Raw genomic sequence first — 7,149 nt, 5'->3', positions numbered from 1 at the left:
TCTCCGACTGCCCGTAAACGCACCACCGCGCTCCGCGCGCGCATGGGAAAGACGCGTGCGGACGTGAAAAAGGCGGCTCTGTATGGGAGAGACGTTGAAGAGGAATAAAAACACCCATGGAAACCAAAACTTGCCCCTCGTCGTGACTCGGAGCCGCAACAAATGTTTCGGATTTGTGTAGGGTACATTGTGACAGACAGCAAACGAGCAGGTGATCGAGCAAGCCTTGTCTGATACGAGAGCATTGCGGTCGCATGGAGCGTGTTTGAAGTGAACAGCAGAGAAGAAAGGAACAAGGCAAAGTGTTGTGAAATAAAATATTACCTGTAATACGGATTTAGGTAGAGAACTGAACTCTCGCTCTTTATATAGCTGACGTGTCTTGCGCATCTGTAATGGCGGCCTCCGTATAATATCCCGTTTGCGTGTGTGCGCGTGTGCGTGTGTGCGTGTGTGCGCGTGTGTGCGAGAGCGAGAGAGAGCGAGAGCGAGAGAGAGACCGCGAGAGAGAACGCTCAACCGTAGCGCGCCGCCGACCGCCCAACTGCACCGCGCTGGTCGCATTATTGTGACAGAGCCGTCGCTGAAATTTAGAAGATATTTTTAAAGTCCTGATGTACTTTCTAAAATTTAAGTGGACCTCAGTGCGCACTGCGCAGGGAGCTTAATTTGGTGCGGTCGCGCAACCGCAGCGCGCCGGGCGCTCACTGTCGCATTGCTTAAAGAGCGCCTTTGTGTTTTAGGATGAACAGCAGAGACCAAAGGAACAAGGCAGTGTTGTGAAATAAAATATTACCTGTAATACGCATTTTGTTATTTGCTGATTGAAACTGCTAATTAAACTGTGAATTGAAACTAATAGGAAGAAAACAACTCTCGCTCTTTATATAGCTGACGTGTCTTGCGCAGCCGTTCTGTGCATTTTATTTCACAACACTTTGCCTTGTTCCTTTCTTCTCTGCTGTTCACTTCAAACACGCTCCATGCGACCGCAATGCTCTCGTGTCAGACGCTTGCTCGATCACGTGCTCGTTTGCTGTCTGTCACAATGTACCCTACACAAATCCGAAACATTTGTTGCGGCTCCGCGTCACGACGAGGGGCAAGTTTTGGTTTCCAAGGGTGTTTTTATTCCTCTTCAACGTCTCTCCCATACAGAGCCGCCTTTTTCCCGTGCGCGCACGGAGCGCGGTGGTGCGTTTACGGGCAGTCGGAGAAATCAACGCCAACATAAAAAATTACATCCAGCCTAGTTAAGACTATACCAAAGACTATAAAAATGGGACCCATTGCCTCCCTGCGTGTGTGACGATCATTGGGACTTAAAAAAAAAAATAAAAAAATTTTTTGTACCCATGTATAATGCGCACCCCAGATTTTAGGACAATAAATTAGTTAAATTTTGCGCACTATACACGGAAAAAAACGGTAAATTAATCTCTTTCTCTCTCTCTCTCTCTCTCTCTCTCTCATTTTTCATCATTTTTTATTTAAAAGGTCAAAATCAAACCGAATCATTGAAAAATATATTGAGATATGTATCGAGTTCTCTTTTATTGGAGCAATATAGAAAGAAGAAATTGGCAAATTCACAGTACTGCCGAATACATTCAAATGTGGTATATTAAATGACAATAAAAGTGACGATGTGCACGCAGGTGTGACTGGTTCTTCGTCTCTATTTGTGCCCTGCATCTGGCTGCTGAACAATATAGTGTGTTGTCTGCTTTTCACCCAATGTCTGCTGGGATAGGCTCCTGCACCCCCCCGTGATGCCAAGCAGGATAAGCGGTGTTGAAAATGGACGAATGAATGTTTTCAAAATATCATTGACTGTAGTCAGTCAGACAACCCTAAAGTAAGCGAGATTACGATACCCCTGCTAAATCAGACTATTTGAAGATACGAGCTATCGTAAATCAACGATAACTGAGCCAACTGTGATCTGTCAGTGAGACATACTTGATCAAAGTACGCTGTATTTACACACAGTACATAGACCATGGCCCGAGCCGAATAAATAGGTAAAATGATTGCAGATGGCGGCCACTGTATATTTATTTTTTTATAAATATTTAATAGCAAGTAATGTAGCTCATTTGGATATAGGAAATTGAATATTATGAAGAGTTGCAGTCCAAATTCATCCCCAAAATCGTTCTACTATTACTCTGGGACAAATTTCAACAAAAGGGAAACTTTTATATGTTAGGTAATCTTTGTAGGGGAACTCTGACAGTCTAAACCCATAATTATATATTTGCTATTAATCTATACCGCTCATCTTGACTAGACGGGATACTTATCTGGTATGAAGAAAGAGTATAATTAAAAACCAAGCCCAGTGAGGTATGTCTGGGAGAGTATCAAACAGAACCTTCACTTGAGAGCACGGCAAGCTCACCAGGTGTTTTGCTGTCTCTTTTTTTGTCATCTGCAAGCCTTTAACCTACCTCTGCACCCTTTGCATCATCAGATGACTTTAGTATGCTGAACTTCCTAACGTGCCTCCACACGCAGCCATAAACAACTCTCATGCTCCTGACTCCTCTGAAAATAAATGAAGACCTATGGGACATGGTGAAACGATTGACTCGCAGAGCTGCATGGCTGATAAGGTCATCATATGAATCATTCATTACAAGTTGTACTTGGGGGCGAACGAGGTAAAAATCACGTTTGAGTCTGATTAGGTAAAAATATATGTATTATGTATAGCATACGTGTAGCACTATACAGGATTTTTTTTGTTCCTGTCATGCCAGGTTAGACAAGCCTCGCATGTTTTTCTCCTCAGAAAGGGTGTGAGACTGACTGCATCCTTTGAGGCTCAACCGATGTATAACCCATTTTCCTTGGAAGGTCACGCTAAGTCTAACGAAGGTCTACCCCGGAGCTTCAGTCTAAGGCCTGTGCAGAGAACACCAATAATATCATCTTCCATTCCCACAGTAAGTCCTGGGAAATATTTGTGCAAAGAGCCTAACCAGCCAGGTTCATAGCCCCCACCGCAGCTTACCATTTGTTGTTCCAGTTCAGCTTTATTTGACCTCGTACATAAGAGTCTAATGATTAGACATTCATTCAAAAGGGACTTGGGATGCACCTGTGGCAATCATTTAAGGATCTTAAAATATAACCTTTGTGAATTTCCAGAGGATTGTCTGTGCACAGGGAGCTCATGTGTTTTCTTTTTTCACCCTTGTTTTTCACATTTTCTTTTATAGTTTTAAGTCATGAACATGTTTCATTTCCTTTACATTATAAGCAAGAGAAATACACTTCAATAACAGTCTACATTTATTCTTCAATTTGGTTTTGTTGTTATTGAGCCTCTTTCAGAAATGAGTTTCTTCAGGTATGTAACATGGTCTTCCATTTGGGACTGCTAGTATCAAGTTTGTAACAACATGTGTCTATGTGGTTATAGCATCATAATCTTGAGGCAACATCTTAAAATTGAACTAGTATCTCAAGGTTTTCATTAGATACGTGATAATGGCTTCTTCATGTTTTTCACTGTTTTTCTTTAGAGGTGACTTTGTCATGTTTTCATATAATTTAATACTTTTTTTTTTACCATAAGCCAATGCTTTAGCTGGTGTGCTGACACTGTATGAATATCGTTTCTAACAATATAGGTTAATGCATTTTTGTTTTGCTACTTTTACTAGTTTAGAGGGGGCAGCACAAGTAACACACTGATTGGATGTCCACCTCACAGTTCAGAGGGTTCAGATTCGAATCCAACTCCGGCCCTCCTTGTGTGGAGTATTCCAGCGCTGTGGCTGTGTGGGTTATCTCCGGGCACTCCGGTTTCCTTCCACCTCCCCAAAACATGCTTTGCAGGCTGATTGAGTACTCCAAAATTGCCCATAGGTGTGCATTCTAGTGCGGATGGTTGTTCATCTCTGTGTGCTCTGCGATTGGCTGGCAACAGGTGCAGGGTGTCCACTGCCTACTGCCCGATGACTGCTAGGATAGGCTCCAGCACGCCCGCGACCCCTGTAGATGGACGAATAGTAGTGTAGATCCCCTTCCTGTACTATAATTCCACATGTTGAAAATATGCAGTATTTTTCCAACCTATTGGGAACTGTGTTTTCTCTTTGGGAATTGTTTGCTGTCAAGCATCCTGCATATTAATAAAAAAATCATCTGAAACACATACTTTAGTCAAACTCAATTCAATCAAGTGTGTGTGGTGGTCATAAAGCCATGAACTATGTAAGTTATGCCAACATAGACTGCTGTATTGTTGTTAATTTGCATGATGAACGGCCTGTCATAATGCAATTCGAGGGATGCACTTTGACTGACGCACGTTGGGGAGTTGGAGTGAAGCACAAAAGAGTGTAAATCACAATTATTGGCTGCAGTAAATTTTTAAATGCCTAAAATTTCCCGGATTTCCCAGAATAAATACAGGTGATGCTGAATGAGTAATAAAAAAAAAAGAAAGAAAAGGAAGAAAAAAAGGTTATAACAACAGGTACAAGTGAAATGGCAGTTTATAAAATGTATTGGTCCTTAATAACCTATTAGTTGTCTGGTTTAGATTTAACAAAACAGATTTAGCCCTTAAATCAGTTGGGGGTGGGGGGGGGTGGTCAATCAAGCATCATAGGAACAAAAATTGTCGTTGACAAACGATGACGTTTCTGACAAAGCTCAAAACAAATTTCCCACATACACAAAACTGCCATACACGTTTCACAAAGGGGGAAGCAATCAGGATAGATTTCATGGATTTTCTCCCTTAAATAATGTTCGGTAGCCTATGTATGGTGTTATATTGAGTCAGACAGTCGCGGGCTTTTACCGATGATATGATGATATTGTGTTACGCCTCCTGCCAAGTATTCTCAGACAGGGGGGTCCCACATTCTCCTTCCCACTCATCTTCTATTTTGGCAGAAGAGGAGGGGTGGGAATCCCTTGCCATGAGCTATAAAAAAAAATAGTGCCATTCTGTATTCACAATACTAGGTTTGCCCTACTCAAATTGCAGAAAATGAGTGCAGAAAAACTTCATAGTTGAAGATACCTTTAAAAAATGACTATTTGGCAGTCCTAATTTCTCCAGTTATGTAGAGTAGGGGAGACATTGCTCCCACTCTACCTGCAGACAAATGGGAAGCAAAGCTGTGTCTTCCAGGAAGAACGACCTTGTCTTCTATGGCTCATTGAAGAATTAAACACTTATGCAGTTGAACAGTTTAGATGCAGCTGTTGACGAGTGTGCAGACCGGAAACACAACATTTCTGGACTGACATTGCCCTAATGGCCACGTCTGGAATGCGGAGCCAGTTAATATGGAAGCCTGTTGAACTGTAACACCGGCGTTCGGGCAGTCGACTCAACAGCAAGTCTGAGACGTCCTGCGATTCAACCAGCTGCTCTGCCAATGAGCCAATGGGGGTGCTTCAGTCATAATACTTTAAAGGTTGTTGTCATTAAGGAAAAATCCATTTTTAAGCCGTGGAATGAAGAATAGCTCTTGACGGGGTCAGGATTGTTCTCGACCCTTTCTGATGAAGCGCTGCAGAAAGACGCCTTCAGTAAAGTGAGTCCCAGCCCAATGAATCTATACAGTTATCTCAATAGCAGCGCCTGCGAGGAGGTGGGCCACCTTAGATCTTGTCCCAGTCAGTCGGTGAGGAGTCCAGGCAGCAACTACCAAACCAGTCCAAACAGTTTAAATGTGAAGGCGGAATAAGTTACATTTTAGCAAGTTTTATATCCTTTCATCAAACAATAAAACAATACAGAGTTAAATAAGTCAGGTGTTAAACCCACAGTAACATGCCATGTCACAGACTATGAATTGCCAATGCACACGTATGTGTTGGCGACAAAATCTCCGCCAGCATCACGCTGAGCACGGGGGCCCCCCAAGGCTGCGTGCTCAGTCCGCTGTTCTTCACCCTCCTGACGCATGACTGCACTGCAACCTACAGCGACAACCGTATAGTGAAGTTTGCTGACGACACGACTCTGGTGGGTCTCATCACCAAGGGAGACGAGACTCAATACAGGCTGGAGGTTGACCTTCTGACCACGTGGTGCAGGGACAACAACCTCCTGCTGAACGTCGACAAGACCAAGGAGATTGTTGTGGACTTCAGGAAGGGTCACACCCAACACCTGCCGCTGACCATCGACGGTGCTGTGGTGGAGAGAGTGAGGAGCGCCAAGTTCCTGGGGGTGCACATCAGTGAGGATCTATCCTGGTCCACCAACACCGCAGCACTGGCAAAGAAAGCCCAGCGCCGCCTGTACTTCCTGCGGAAACTCAGGCGAGCGAGCGCTCCTCCGGCCGTCATGACTGCATTTTACCGCGGCACCATTGAGAGCGTCCTCTCCAGCTGTATTGCTGTTTGGGGTGGCGGCTGCACTGACTACAACTTGAAGGCCCTGCAGCGCATAGTGAACACGGCTGGTAAGATTGCTGGTGCTTCGCTCCCCTCCTTGAAGGACATTTACACCTCCCATCTCACCCGCAAGGCGACCACGATTGTGAGTGATGTGAGTCACCCCGCTCACTCTTTGTTCGAGCTTCTGCCCTCTGGGAAGAGGTACAGAAGCCTGCGCTCCCGCACCACCAGACTCTCAAACAGCTTCATACTCCAGGCTGTTAGGATCCTGAACTCGCTCCCCCGTTCTGCGTAGCGTCCTGTACTTTTACAGTCTGTACTGTCTGTATGCACACTGGCTCTTATTTGTTGTGTTATCTGTTTATTTATTATTTATTATTACTCTTATTATTTATTGTTTGTGCCTTTTGGTTTATGATGTTTTCTACTTTTGCGCTATGCTTGCTGGCTCCATTTTGCTCCTCTTATTTATTGTGTTATCTGTTTATTTATTATTTATTCATCACTCTTACTATTGATTGTTTGACTTTTTGCCTTCTTGTTTTTATATTGTGTCGCGTACATGTACGTCTATCGTGTTAGGTGTCTCGTCAGTGTGGGATAGAGTAAACGTAATTTCGGTCTCTTTGTGTGTTGTGACATGTGGAGAGATTGACAATAAAGCTGACTTTGACTTTGACTTTGACAACAAGCAAATTATGCAGAATATGTGACGCTACATGTACTGATAGTGCATCCCCGCAGGCATTTCATAAAAGGTGCAGACAACCC

Source organism: Syngnathus typhle, linkage group LG2 (assembly GCF_033458585.1).
Source record: "Syngnathus typhle isolate RoL2023-S1 ecotype Sweden linkage group LG2, RoL_Styp_1.0, whole genome shotgun sequence".
In the NCBI taxonomy this organism is placed as follows: Eukaryota; Metazoa; Chordata; class Actinopteri; order Syngnathiformes; family Syngnathidae; genus Syngnathus; species Syngnathus typhle.
This window is presented reverse-complemented; position numbering follows the sequence as displayed.